The 13,917-nt window shown below is 36.9% G+C and overlaps 1 long non-coding RNA gene across 2 annotated transcripts; it reads right to left on the minus strand.

Annotated features, from left to right (window-relative positions):
• Window positions 1-274: 274 nt before the first annotated feature.
• Window positions 275-3,246, minus strand: LOC145549423 (uncharacterized). 2 transcript variants are annotated; one of them, XR_014085396.1, is made up of 4 exons: window positions 3,007-3,246; window positions 2,600-2,753; window positions 997-1,532; window positions 275-917 (listed from the first exon to the last, which is right to left on the minus strand). It is a non-coding gene; the product is annotated as an uncharacterized LOC145549423 (long non-coding RNA). The 2 variants fall into 2 exon arrangements; XR_014085395.1 differs by having other exon boundaries at window positions 2,600-3,246.
• Window positions 3,247-13,917: the final 10,671 nt, after the last annotated feature.

Raw genomic sequence — 13,917 nt, forward strand, 5'->3', positions numbered from 1 at the left:
GCTCTTCAATTCAGCCAATCAGCTCATCATGCGCCTCCGTCTCAGCCTATCGGCGCCGGTCTCCTCATCTTCTTGAATTACCCTTCATAAAGTCCGGCTTGATGTGAACAACTGCTCCTCACCCGAGTTTCCATCACCTCCACCCGGTCTCCACCGTCGCTCAGCATACCTTTAATCTTTGTATTATGGTATGTTTCTAACTGAACATGTTTCTGTATTTGGTTGCTTTATTTAAATAAAAACTGTTGATTCTGATTGCTAAAACATAAACGACTGAGGTTTGCAAAGACAATTTTTATTTCTTCCAGTCATTGTTAAAGTATATGAAACGTTACACATGAAATACTGAAAGGTATTATCTTTGCTTGTATTTCAAAATTTTAAAACAAGGTTATCCAATTGTTAAACAATGCTGTTACAATATATTTACAACTACTTTATTGGTTCTACTTTCTCTTTAATATATTAGAGCCACAATGTTACTTTTCCTGGAAACAACAGTTCTACCAAAAAACTAAATAATATAAATCAACTGAACTACAACAAAAGGAACACTAAAAATTTACATAATGTTTAAAGAACACATCGTGAAAAACTAAAGGATGACAGAACAAATCCAAATGTCAGCAGAACAGATTTACAAAGATGTCACCAAAAAAGAACAATGTGTGACAACTGAAATGTGTGAAAGACTGTGGAAAACAACTATTATTCTCCTTGCATTCAGTACTGACATCCAGGGCAGTGTCCAGGTCTGCCATCACAGTAGTAACGAGGGTAATCTCCTCGTCTTCCATTTCCAGTGAAGCCCACACAGTCTTTATATTGCCGGTTACAGGAAGAACACGTAACAACTGCAAAAGGAATCCGGTTTTCTGCCTTGAATGACTTTGAAAATTTACCCCAGTTGATCTCACCTGTAAATGAATGATAAATTTCATGTAGTTTAAATCTAATTTAACATGTTTTATGTGGAAAAAAGTCAAAGGTTCTTACCATCCAGCCAAGCAAAGTGAGTCCTCTTCCTGAACACTGGGTCAGACACAATGGCTTTAAAGCGCTTGCAGGTTAATGCCAAGGTGAGGTAAGCTGCATCTCCCTGTGCTAGTATCACCTCTTGGAGAACAGCTTCCAGTACATCCAAAGGCATCTGAAAATTAAATGACGTTTTTGTGAAATCAGCTCCACATTTCCCAGGTGTTTTCTTTTCAAATGAATACGAAGATTCTTTTTTCTCAAGTGAATATTGCATATGTCACATGTAATTATGTCTTCTGAGCGGACAGGAGCTTGTGTTCCCTGCATGTTGGTAGCTGCTGGCTGGACAGGAGCTTGTGTTCCCTGCATGTTGGTAGCTGCTGGCTGGAGAGGAGTCTGTGCTAATGCACAGCTGGACACCATGTCAAAAGTCATTGTGTGGTTCACTAAATGATTCACAAACCTATCCCTTCTGTCAATGGTTAAAAAACAGTAGGGGCAATGAAAGTGAGATGTGACTCTACAGGGTCGGCCACATCTGAAGATTTGGAATTCTGCAGTGACAAAATAAAAGAAGATAATTAAAACAACATCTATTTAAACAAGAAATGGTTCATTCCCACTAAAAATAGAGCAACGACACAGTGTAATAGCTACAAACATAAAACAAAAATGTTATAACACATCAGTATATATATATCTATATATATCTATATATATCTATATATATATATATATATATAGGCCCCGACCTTTCTGCATGGAGTTTGCATGTTCTCCCTGTGCATGCATGGGTTTTCTCCGGGTTCTCCAGTTTCCTCCCACAGTCCAAAAACATGACTGTCAGGTTAATTGGTCTCTCTAAATTGTCCCTAGGTGTGAGTGTGTGTGTGCATGGTTATTTGTCCTGTGTGTCTCTGTGTTGCCCTGCAACAGACTGGCGACCTGTCCAGGGTGACCCCTGACCCCGCCTCTCGCCCGGAACGCCAGCTGGATATTGACACCAGCAACTCCCGACCCCACTACACAAGGGTGTAAGAAAATGGATGGATGGATGGATATATACATACACGAACTATTTTGTCATATGTTATACTCTTATTTGAGTAGATTTTGTTGATATGCAACCTAATGCGAGTTACTTCACAGAATGAAGAGCATATTTTAACCCATAAAAAACACGACACACAGGTTTCTTCTAACCTTTATTTGTTGACTTATATTAATATTTTTAATTTCCATTTTTAAAATAACTATCAGTGCACATACCTTCATTTTAATTCATGTCTGCAGAAATAAATGGGTAATATTACACTGCACATTATGATCAGTAAAACCGTACTTAATAGTAGATATATCACCTAATACTGTTACTCTTACTAGTGTTTTTTGCAGTTATTTACTACTATAAATATATGAAGTAGAGGGAACTACACCCACCTATGATGGCAGCTTTTAGTTTATAAAAAGTGTTAGACTTTCCAGAAATGTTGGCGTGCAAAAACATATTTCAAAAAGGATTAACCTTTTTCTAGTCTTTTTTATAAAAAAAAAAAAACCAACTACAAAACTGTTAAGAAGGTAAATAAATAAATGATAGTGTAAGTGTAGCTTTACATACCGTTATGTTGAACCGTAGCAGTTCTTGTTATGTGATTCTGTACCTTGAACGACTCATCGGCTTTGTATGAGCAAAGAGGACAGAAATATCCGTCATTCGTGCAATACGGAATAATCTTCTCTCCGTTACGAATGTTACAAATAGAAACGTGGATCTGTTAAATAAAATAAAAAAACAAAGTTTGAGCATAAAATACACTTATCAATTATACATTTTATTTACTTTTCTATTTTTATCTAATGGTGCCCTGCAGGGAAATAATTAGCTATGCTACATGCTAAATTTAACCTTACCTTCTATGAATTACGCATTTCAATAGTCTACAGCTGTTTATTATATGCTCAACGTCATCTAGAAAAGCGTATTGATTTACTATGTGATAAAAATTTTAAAGAAGGTAAAAATACCTTTTGCTGACTTTGCGCCTTTTCCATTTTGGATCGTGTGCCGAACACATGAACCCTCTCAAACTTCTTTCAATCGGCATCTCAAACCCGCTTCTTTAAGGTATTTATACTAGAAATTAGGAAAATAGCGCCCCCTTCACTTCCGGAGTGCAATGGTCCCATTTCCATATAAGGTATGAGGCTGACAGTGGTCCGTCCCCGCCCCATTCTGCATGCTGCAGCGAGGACCTTCTCGAAAAACATGCTGCCCTCTGCAGTGTGTGGTGTGTAACTAAAAATATGTACCTAAATGAAACAACAAATTAAACATTGGTTCCACTCTGGTAACCTTTTCACAACTTATAAACATAAAATATTTACATCAACTTAAAATCACAAAATTAAACCAAACTGTATAACTGCCGCCGATGGCAGCCACACACCCGAAGTAGTCTTCTGCTGCTGTAGCCCATCCGCTTCAAGGTTCGACATGCTGTGCATTCAGAGATGCTCTTCTGCATACCTTGGTTGTAATGAGTGGTTACTTGAGTTAATGTTGCTGTTCTATCAGCTCGAACCATGTTGCTCATATCAGAATCTGCCACTGACACTGCCCCTTTAATATGTGTGAAAACCTAGGCCTATACATTGTTGTAATATATCCTTAGTGGTTATATCCAGCTTGGCAGTTATTTATTAGTCAATGGCATATTTATTTTAATGTTGATGATGTATGTGATACATTTATGAATCATTTATATTGATGCAGTTTAGTGATTACTTAGCAGTGCACATTGCATGCTATGTATATTAAGCCTGTTTTTTCTATAAAAACACGTGTAACATGGCAATGAATTTTATGGTAATAAGGGAATCATTTTAGGGTAATATAAAGGGACATAATAAGTTTATTCTTCTTTCTGCTCCTTTTCAACCTGATTGTCTCTTTTACTTATTTTTATTGTTTCTGTTCTTTATCTGTTTGAAATTTTGTTCAAAATAAATAAACATTCATTATTTGTACCACAACACTTTCAACTTACAATCATAACATTACATTCAACTTAGAATCTCTCAGTTTTCATCTTTGCTCTTTCCCTGTTAAATTAGTCCTAGTTGTTTGAAAGGTCTTTAGGTTAAGGAATAACAAAATTAAATGTTTAAAAAGGGCTACATGTAGAGAAGTGGAGCTCCATGTTTGAATATTGACAAGTCAAGGATTTTGTCATGTGGCCTAAATAGTGACATGTAGGACATATGGCCAAACACGTTGTTTTTTTCACGACATTGGGTTGATGAGCTGCTGTAAAACTTTTGACACTAAAATTCTAATCAGAAGGTTGAGAACAGATTGTTTCAGATGAAGGCAGCCTTGGCTTCACAGCCTTGACTTCTTCTCCACTGCTGTTCCTATAAATGTGCATTTTGGATGTGGATAGACAAAAAGAAATAACACCAAGACCAAAGAAACCCTCTTTAGCAGTCAACTTATCTGCCAGTTGTTGTTTAAATGTCAATAGCTGTTTTTTAGAGTTCACAGATATTTTTTATGCAATATGATAGCTTTGTTTTTTCTTTTCTCTAACAGGTGATAGATAAGTTATGTGCAAAAGAAAAGTCATGGTGCCTATATTTGCCTAAGTCAACTCAGTAAAAAACCTCCTAACACACAGGACTGGGTGCAGTTTCTAATGCTGCACATAACATTTAAATTAGAGTCACCATAATTGTGTTCTTCAGATCAGAAAATCATTTAATTTTCCTTTTTATTTATTTTTAGGACAGAGTGCAGGTTCTTATCAGTTGTTTGAGCAATGAGTCTCATGTAGTTACCAGTCGGCAAGGTTAATCTGAGTAGACAATTCTGTTGTTCAACAAATTGGACTAATTGAGAAAATGGACATTACGCCGAGGTACTTTAATATCTCGGCATTTAATATTAAATTATGAGTCTATTGAAAGTAAACTCATGAGAATCGCCTTCACAAACCAATCATGTCCTAAATCTTCAACTATGACTAAGTTAGTTTTTATTTTAAGTGAATAATCAGTGCTGTATGAAGGATTTATATTACCTCTAAATCTCTACCTTTCATTCAACGCAGTCAAATTTTCTTGTAATATTTAAAATTATACATATTTCTATAGATTTTCTGAAAATTCTTTAATATATTATTTGGTAAAAAATCAGGACATTCCACAGGACCTAAAAGTTGTGTCTATAGTCACAGAGTTTGTAAGGCAAGTTTTAACTGCTCTTAGGAAATTATATTTTTTTAGGTAAAATATTTTTTTCTCTCTGACTTAACCAAATAATTAATGACAAGAAAGATTTCTGTGACAAGTTGTTGTTTGAAGGTCTCCATATCTCATATTGTGAATAACTGATAAATTGGCTCAAACAGAAAATGTAAGGAGATGGCAACCAGCAGTGAAGAAGAAAGGTGATCATTTGAAATGTGAAGTTTGGTGGGTATATATATGTGTATACATATTTTTGTTTAGAGATGGCAAGGCAATTTAATATTTAAACATCATTGATTTTGATCTTTCTTCATACACTGAGTCTCCACGTGGTAAAGGAATGTGAAGTTAGACACATTTCATGTGTTTTTACACTGATTTGAAAGATGCACTGTTGCAGTTCTTTGTGAGAACGGAACTATGTCTAAGATAAAACTAAAATAAAAGCAGAGGAGTAGAATAACAGGCAGAGCTCCTCCAGCATACCAGATATGATGGAGTAAAGGAGGGTCCCTGGATGAAACAGTCTGTTCCCTGACCTAAACTCTGGATTCTGATTCTTTGTACATGTCTAGATTGAACAAGAAGGAAAGAAAAACATTTAGAAATTTGGCACCAAGACGAATCCTGATGCCATACTCTCATTATGGCAGAGTGCCATTTTTGAAAGCAACTCAGTTCTCTCCAAGTATTTCTCAGCTCTGCATGTTTAAAGGCATGATAGATCTCTCAACAACAAACAAATAGACCAACAGGTCTATTTGTTACAAGAGTTACAAGAAGGAAACACATAAAACCTGCAGCACTCATGGTACAGGCCAAGTGTATATTGATTTTAGATTATCCTTGCCTGAAAGCAGTCAGTATCCAGTTTCATTAACTGTTTTGTTTGTAATCATATTGCTGATTAATTCGTTGGCTTCTGTTTTTATGTAGACTTTTCTACATCAGGAAACTGTGTCAATGTTTGCCATTTTAGTGAAAGGCAGGGCCGTGCAGAGACAACTAAAGGGGCAGGTGCTCAACAACAAAAAAAGGGCACATCTAACCGCATTCTAGGACAGAATATTAACAAAGCCACTCAGCTTTCAGAGTTTAATAAAGAATGATAAATTACAAAAATGTGACATATACAATCAAAGCTAATGAACATCTCCATATAGCCAAGCCAAGCCAAGCCAAGTTTATTTATATAGCACTTTAAAACAGTTCCACTGACCAAAGTGCTGTACAGCCACAGAATTAAAACAAGTGAAATAAAAATTAAAAGCACACTAACACCAAAAATACAATCACTTAAAATGAAGACACACAATGCAATACAAGAACATACCCAAATATGCAGTCATAATAAATATCACAATAAGTAATCTAAAAAAAGCAATAAAAGTAACTAAAAGTAACAGCAGCTCAAACTGAATCAAAGGCCAGCCGAAAAAGGTGAGTCTTAAGAGCAGATTTAAAAGTTGCCAGAGAAGTGGCCTGTTTTACCGACATTGGCAAAGAGTTCCAAAGTTTAGGAGCTGCCACAGCAAACGCCCTATCCCCTCTGAGCTTCCTCAAAGTCCTCGGCACCTCCAGGTACAGTTGACTCGCTGATCTGAGAGCTCGGGAAGGGCAGTGTACATGTAGCAGCTCAGAAAGATAGGAGGGGGCAAGGCCATTTAAAGATTTAAAAACAAATAAAAGAATTTTAAAATGGACTCTAAAATGGACAGGTAACCAGTGCAGAGAGGATAAAATAGGGGTAACATGTTCTCTCTTCCGCGATCCAGTTAAAAGCCGTGCAGCAGCATTCTGGACCAGCTGAAGACGAGACAGAGAGGACTGGTTTACACCAACGTATAAGGAATTGCAATAATCCAACCGAGTTGTGATAAAGGCATGGATTACTACTTGAAAGTGCTCAGCTGATAAAATGTTCTTAATCTTTGCAAGCCGCCTCAAATGAAAGAAGCTCGATTTCACTACGCCACTAATATAGAGCAGAACACTATGCCTATGTAAGATATTTTATTAGTAATTTCTTTCTGCAGGTCTATTTTGTTATAGGAAAGTATTGCAATATTCAAACCCGCAATTTAGCAAGATATGTAAATCAGAGCTGGACCACCAGACATATTTTGTCTTTACAGAATTACACTATTAAAAATATAAACAAGGGCACAATGCAACCTTTTAGTGTACTGTAATCTATAAAAAAGAGCTGCCTGTTTGCTGCAGTGGAGATGAAGATGGTCCATTCAGGAAAGCAGAGCTGCATCAAACTTTAACGTGGAACTGCAGAAAAACGAAAAAAAAAAAACAAAAGCAAAAATTGAATTGTTAATGCATGCCACCATGAGAAAAGCCTACTGAGTTTTGCTTAAAAAAAAAACTTTAAAAAAAATTTAAATCACATATTTTTGACTCATAAAGTTAACTTTTTTTGCAAAACAAACTTATTTGCGCTTGTCAGAAATCTTTTCTTGCTATTCTAAGTTTTTGTTTGTGACTCAAAATTTTGTTTGTGATTCTCACATGATGTCTTGAGCAGGGCCTAAAATCACAACAAAAGATTTCTGATGTGTGCAAATAAATGTTTATGTTTGGTAAAAAATGAGTTAATTTTAAAAAAAATATTTTAAACTAAACTTTTTTATTTAAAGTAATCATTACAATTCCAAAAGTTTTGATTACAATTTTATTTTACTTAACTGAGGTTAGTTTTTTTTTCCCATTGAATAATTAGGAAACAAATTTAACTTCATACTCTGCGAACCAGACCCTAAACTTAAAGTCTGGCTTGAGTTTTTTCCCCTTCATTAATGTCACTTTTATTACATTCATTATATCTATCATGGTAATTCAGGGAGAGTTATTTTTAATTCTAAATGAATATCCTTGTTGGACTTTTATTTAAGTGTTATTGTCCTTCAAGATACATTTACCTAACGCCAGAATAAATGAAATGTACATTATGCAGCAAAGGAAATTAGAAGATCGGACATACAGTGGTGTGAAAAAGTGTTTGCCCCCTTCCTTATTTCCTGTTTTTTTGCATGTTTGTCACACTTAAGTGTTTCGGAACATCAAACCAATTTAAACAATAGTCAAGAACAACACAAGTAAACACAAAATGCAATTTGTAAATGAAGGTGTTTATTATTAAAGGAGAAAAAAAATCCAAACCATCATGGCCCTGTGTGAAAAAGTGATTGCCCCCTAAACCTAATAACTGGTTGGGCCACCCTTGGCAGCAACAACTGCAACCAAGCGTGTGCGATAACTTGCAATGAGTTTTTTACAGCGTTCTGGAGGAATTTTGGCCCACTCATCTTTGCAGAATTGTTCTAATTCAGTTACATTAGAGGGTTTTCGAGCATGAACGGCCTTTTTAAGGTCATACCACAACATCGCAATAGGATTCAGGTCAGGACTTTGGCTAGGCCACTCCAAAGTCTTCATTTTGTTTTTCTTTAGCCATTCAGTGGTGGACTTGCTAGTGTGTTTAGGATCATTGTCCTGCTTCAGAACCCAAGTTCGTTTCAGCTTGAGTTCACGAACAGATGGTCGGACATTCTCCTTCAGGATCTTTTAGTAGACAGCAGAATTCATAGTTCCATTTATCACAGCAGGTTTTCCAGGTCCTGACGCAGCAAAACAGCCCCAGACCATCACACTACCACCACCATATTTTACTGTTGGTATAATGTTCTTTTTCTGAAATGCTGTGTTCCTTTAACGCCAGATGTAATGGGACACACACCTTCCAAAGAGTTCCACTTTTGTCTCATCGGTCCACAGAATGTTTTCCCAAAAGTCTTGGGGATCATCAAGGTGTGTTTTGGAAAAATTGAGACAAGCTTTAATGTTCTTTTTGCTCAGCAGTGGTTTTCTTCTTGGAACTCTGCCATGCAGGCCATTTTTGCCCAGTCTTTTTCTGATGGTGGAGGCATGAACGCTGACCTTAACTGAGGCAAGTGAGGCCTGCAGTTCTTTGGAAGTTGTTGTGGGGTCTTTTGTGACCTCTTGGATGAGTCGTCGCTGCGCTCTTGGGGTAATTTTGGGCGGCCGGCCACTCCTGGGAAGGTTCACCACTGTTCCATGTCTTCGCCATTTGTGGATAATGGTTCTCACTGTGGTTCGCTGGATTTCCAAAGCTTTGGAAATGGCTTTATAACCCTTTCCAGACTGATAGATCTTAATTACTTTCTTTCTCAATTGTTCCTGAATTTCTTTGGATCTCGGCATGATGTGTAGCTTTTAAGGATCTTTTAGTGGACTTCACTGTGTCAGGCAGCTCCTATTTCAGTGATGTCTTGATTGAAAATAGATGTGGCAATAATCAGGCCTGGGTGTGGCTAGAGAAATTGAACTCGGGTGTTAAAAACCACAGTTATAGTATATTTTAACAGGGGGGCAATCACTTTTTCACACAGGGCCATGAGGGTTTGGATTTTTTTCTCCTTTAATAATAAACACCTTCAATTACAAATTGCATTTTGTGTTTATTTGTGTTGTTCTTGACTATTGTTTAAATTGGTTTGATGTTCCGAAACACTTAAGTGTGACAAACATGCAAAAAAACAGGGAATGAGGAAGGGGGCAAACACTTTTTCACACCACTGTATATCCATTATGGAGATGATCGGTTTTGGACGGGCGATGAGACCTTATTGCATAAGCAATACTAAAGAATGACTGATATCATTAAAGATACAGGGGAGAAGCTTTTTAGTTATCTAGCTTTGCTAGCAAAGTGGTTAGCTATCAGCTAGCTAATAGTACAACAACAACAGCCTAATGTTTGTATAATAAAAATACTGAATCGGTAGATAAGAACAGTTTCTCCTCACCAGTCTGTCTCCTCCCCTCAGTAGTTCTTCAGAGAAAGGCAGACGCAGAGGCCTGTCAGTGTCTGTTGTATTTCATTACCTCTCTGCTTAAACCGCGACTCCGAGCTGAAGCAGAAACGATACTTCAACGTTTTTCGTCATCTGACAAGCAGCAAGTCTACTCCACTTTATTCACCAAAAACGTTTTTTTTAATATAATTCACCAAAAACTGTTCTGTAATCTGGAACGTTCACTACGTTGAGCTCCGCAGTTAGCCGCCTTATCTCACTGCGCGAGAGGCAATTGCGTCATGCGTCACAGGCAAAAGGTCAAAGGTAACAAGGTGACCGGCTTATTATGTTGTACAAAAAAGAAACAAAAAAGCAAAGAATTTTAGCACATGTTTTTATGTGTCAGAAGAGGGCTTAGGAAATAATAATACCAAAAAAATAATAATTTGACCAAAAGGGCACTTGGGGGCAAGGAGCAAAAAGGGCAGGTGCTCAAGCACCCCCAGCTCCCCCCTCTGCACGTGCCTGGTGAAAGGGGTAGCATATATTGACTGTTTTAAGTCACCCCAGGGTCATCAAGATCTAAGTTTTGACTTACCCCATCTTCCATGACTTAATACTCACCAGTTCTTGGATTTTATTTTATTTTTTTTATTGTTTATTATTGTCATGCAGCAGAGGGCAGTTCTATGTCAACTTTTGGTTTTTCTTTCATTCTTTCTCCAACACCATAAAATAGACTGCAGGAGTGAATTCTCCTGTTGCTTGTGCAGTAAAGTTTCCCAAACCATGGGTTCACTACTGGTAAGACATTCTTTTCTAGGAATGCAGTCCTAGATTCTAGAATTCAGGTTGAAGTGTTACCAAACAAAAAGAAAATGTTTATTAGAATGGCTGTCAGTCACATCTGTATCCCCAATGGTGATTTGATGTGTTTCCCAATTTTCTTTTATCATTAAAAGATCCGGAAATCAATTTTAAATAATATTCAGATTTAGTTTTTCCTAGTGGAAGTAAAGGCAAGGCAAAACAATTTTAATAACACATTTTCAGGCACGGGCTGCAAAGTGGCACAGTTGGTAGAGCTGTTGCATTGCAGCAAGAGGGTCCTGGGTTCGATTCCTGCACTGTAAAAAAAAGTTAGTAAATTAACGGTAAAAAAACGGTAAAAGACCAACAGAAACTGACTGTAATATTCAAAGCATTATATTACTGTAGAAAATACATTTAATTATCATAACTCAATAAACATATATCCTAAGTAATTTTGACAGTCATGAATGTAGAAAATACAGAAATATATTGTAAAAATATAAGTAATTGTAAAGTTCATAGAAAAATATTGTAATATTGCCAGCAGTTAATTACCCTAAACTTAACAGTACTAATCAGCCAAAATTAAAAAAATTGCTGATATTTATATCTACAATGTAAAGCTGTAAACAAGACTGCAAAAGTTATTTTTACAAAGAACAGAATGCTGGTGTGATATTTTGGTTTCTTTTTTAATAATGCCTTTAGTACACCAAACTGAAATCTCAGCAGTAGACCAGGCATCAATCTGGCAACCCACCGATTGCAAAGCAAACTCCTACAGCCAACACCACCATCCTTTATGAGAATATTTGATTAAATGATGCATTTGAGATTAATTTTATGCCGACCATAGATTTCTTATACATTAAGAGAACTGTATGTTAGCCTCACTTGCTTGGATGAAGCTGAAGTTGATTTCCAATTGCTGCTTCCAATTTGGGAAATGGCAATTTGGGAAATGGCAATTCCACCTAATTTTTACTACCATCAGCATCTTTAATTTACTCTAGATAAAAATTACAACACCTAGACTCTTCAAATCTGGGCTAGATTATTCTCAACTCATATCAGAATATTTAAAACCAAGTGTGGGATTTGTGAAACTTAAATAAAGAACAATTCTAGTGTTATCCAAAATCATAAAAGTTGTGAAGTCGCCCTTCATTGAAGTTTTATACACATCCCACACTTGGTTTTAAATATTGTGCTATTAGTACAGAATACTCTAGATCAGTGTTTTTCAACCACTGTGTGTGCCGTGGAAATTATCCAATTTCACCTACCGTATTTTCCGGACTATAAACTGCTACTTTTTTAAAAAAATTTGAAGGTACGGTTTATAGTATGGTGAGCTCATAGTCTGGAAAATACGGTAATTGGTCTTAAAAGATTTTTTGAAAACAAATCATCTTCAAATAATGCCATCTTTGAGTATGTTTGCTGTAGTAGTCACTAGCGGTGTAATCGTGTAATTTTATTATCACTAGATGGCAGTAGGGCCGCACAGTGGCGCAGTTGGTAGCGCTGTTGCCTGGCAGCAAGAAGGTTCTGGGTTCGATTCCCGGCCCGGGTCCTTCTGCATGGAGTTTGCATGTTCTCCCTGTGCATGCGTGGGTTTTCTCCGGGTACTCCGGTTTCCTCCCACAGTCCAAAAACATGATTGTCAGATTAATTAGTTTGTCTAAATTGCCCCTAGGTGTGAGAGTGGGTGTGTGCATAATTGTTTGTCCTGTGTGTCTCTGTGTTGCCCTGCAACAGACTGGCAACCTGTCCAGGGTGCACCCTGCGTCTCACCTGGAACATTAGCTGGAGATAGGCACCAGCACCCCTCCCAAACCCACTGAGGGACAAGGGTGTATAGAAAATGGATGGCTGGATAGATGGCAGTAGGTACAGAGCATCTTACATTAAAACAAGAGAATTAGTGATGCATGAATGTTTATACATTCATGCATCACACACAATGCATGAATCGTGTGTGATGCATGCCTTGTGGCACCTGAACAGGGCCACAAGGCACTGTTCAGGTGTATTTTTGAAGTGGACATGTTAAGTGCAATTTGAAATAAGAAATGTAAAATATGATTTTAAAAAAATTTGTGTTTTATTCCTATTCAAGGCACTTTGAAAAGAATGACTATATATGTAATATAGCCAGCTACAGACTATCTTTGTTTACATTTTTGGTTGGTGGTGTGCCTCGTGATTTTTTCAATTAAAACAATGTACCTTGGCTCAAAAAAGGTTGAAAAAAACTGCTCTAGATAATTTTTCATTTTGTTATTGGTATAAATAGCAGATTTTACAGTAAATGGAGACTGTTATTTGTCATGTAAACAAATAATTATCTAGTTTGTATTGCCGCTTGATCCTTCAGCATCAGCAGCAAGATTCTTTTAACTCTGTTCCTGTAGTTGAGTGTGGCTCAGGAAACTGTGGTGTCCTGAACTCAACACAGTAAAGTCACAGTGCGCTAGCTAAGGCTGCTAACCAGCAGGTGCTAGCTCAGGGTGCTGAGAGGCCACTAGGCCTGGTCCTTGTCAGGATGCGGCTACTGCATTTGAAATCAAGCTTCTGCTATTTTTGCGCGTTCAGGAGGAGGAGAAGGAGAAGGAAACACATTTCTGCATCACAGGTGAGCTGTTTTCACGGTTTTAACTGAAGTTAGATCATTTTAACCAACTGACAAAGAAATGTGTAATAGATTATATTTCTGGTCTACTTTAGACTGCATGTGCTTAAAGTTATTGTTAATGGCAGAAGCAACTTTTTCCAAGTTTGGTTCAGTAATTAATTTGAATTACTTTGAGTGTGAAATGTTAGCTTTTGTTTCAATACTTTGGTAATACTTGGAAGTATAACGCTTGGCATCAGAGCTAATATTTAATATTTTCCTTTGACCTCTTGACTCTCACCCCCAAAATACTTGCACTAAAGTCACTGGGTCCATGACAGTTGAAGGGTTTTAAGATAAGAGAATTTAAATATTAATATTTTACAGTTTTTCTCAGTTTGGGTGCATTTTTCAGAACAGAATTGAAAT

This window comes from Poecilia reticulata, chromosome 20 (assembly GCF_904066995.2).
Source record: "Poecilia reticulata chromosome 20, P_reticulata-male-v2, whole genome shotgun sequence".
Taxonomy (NCBI): domain Eukaryota; kingdom Metazoa; phylum Chordata; class Actinopteri; order Cyprinodontiformes; family Poeciliidae; genus Poecilia; species Poecilia reticulata.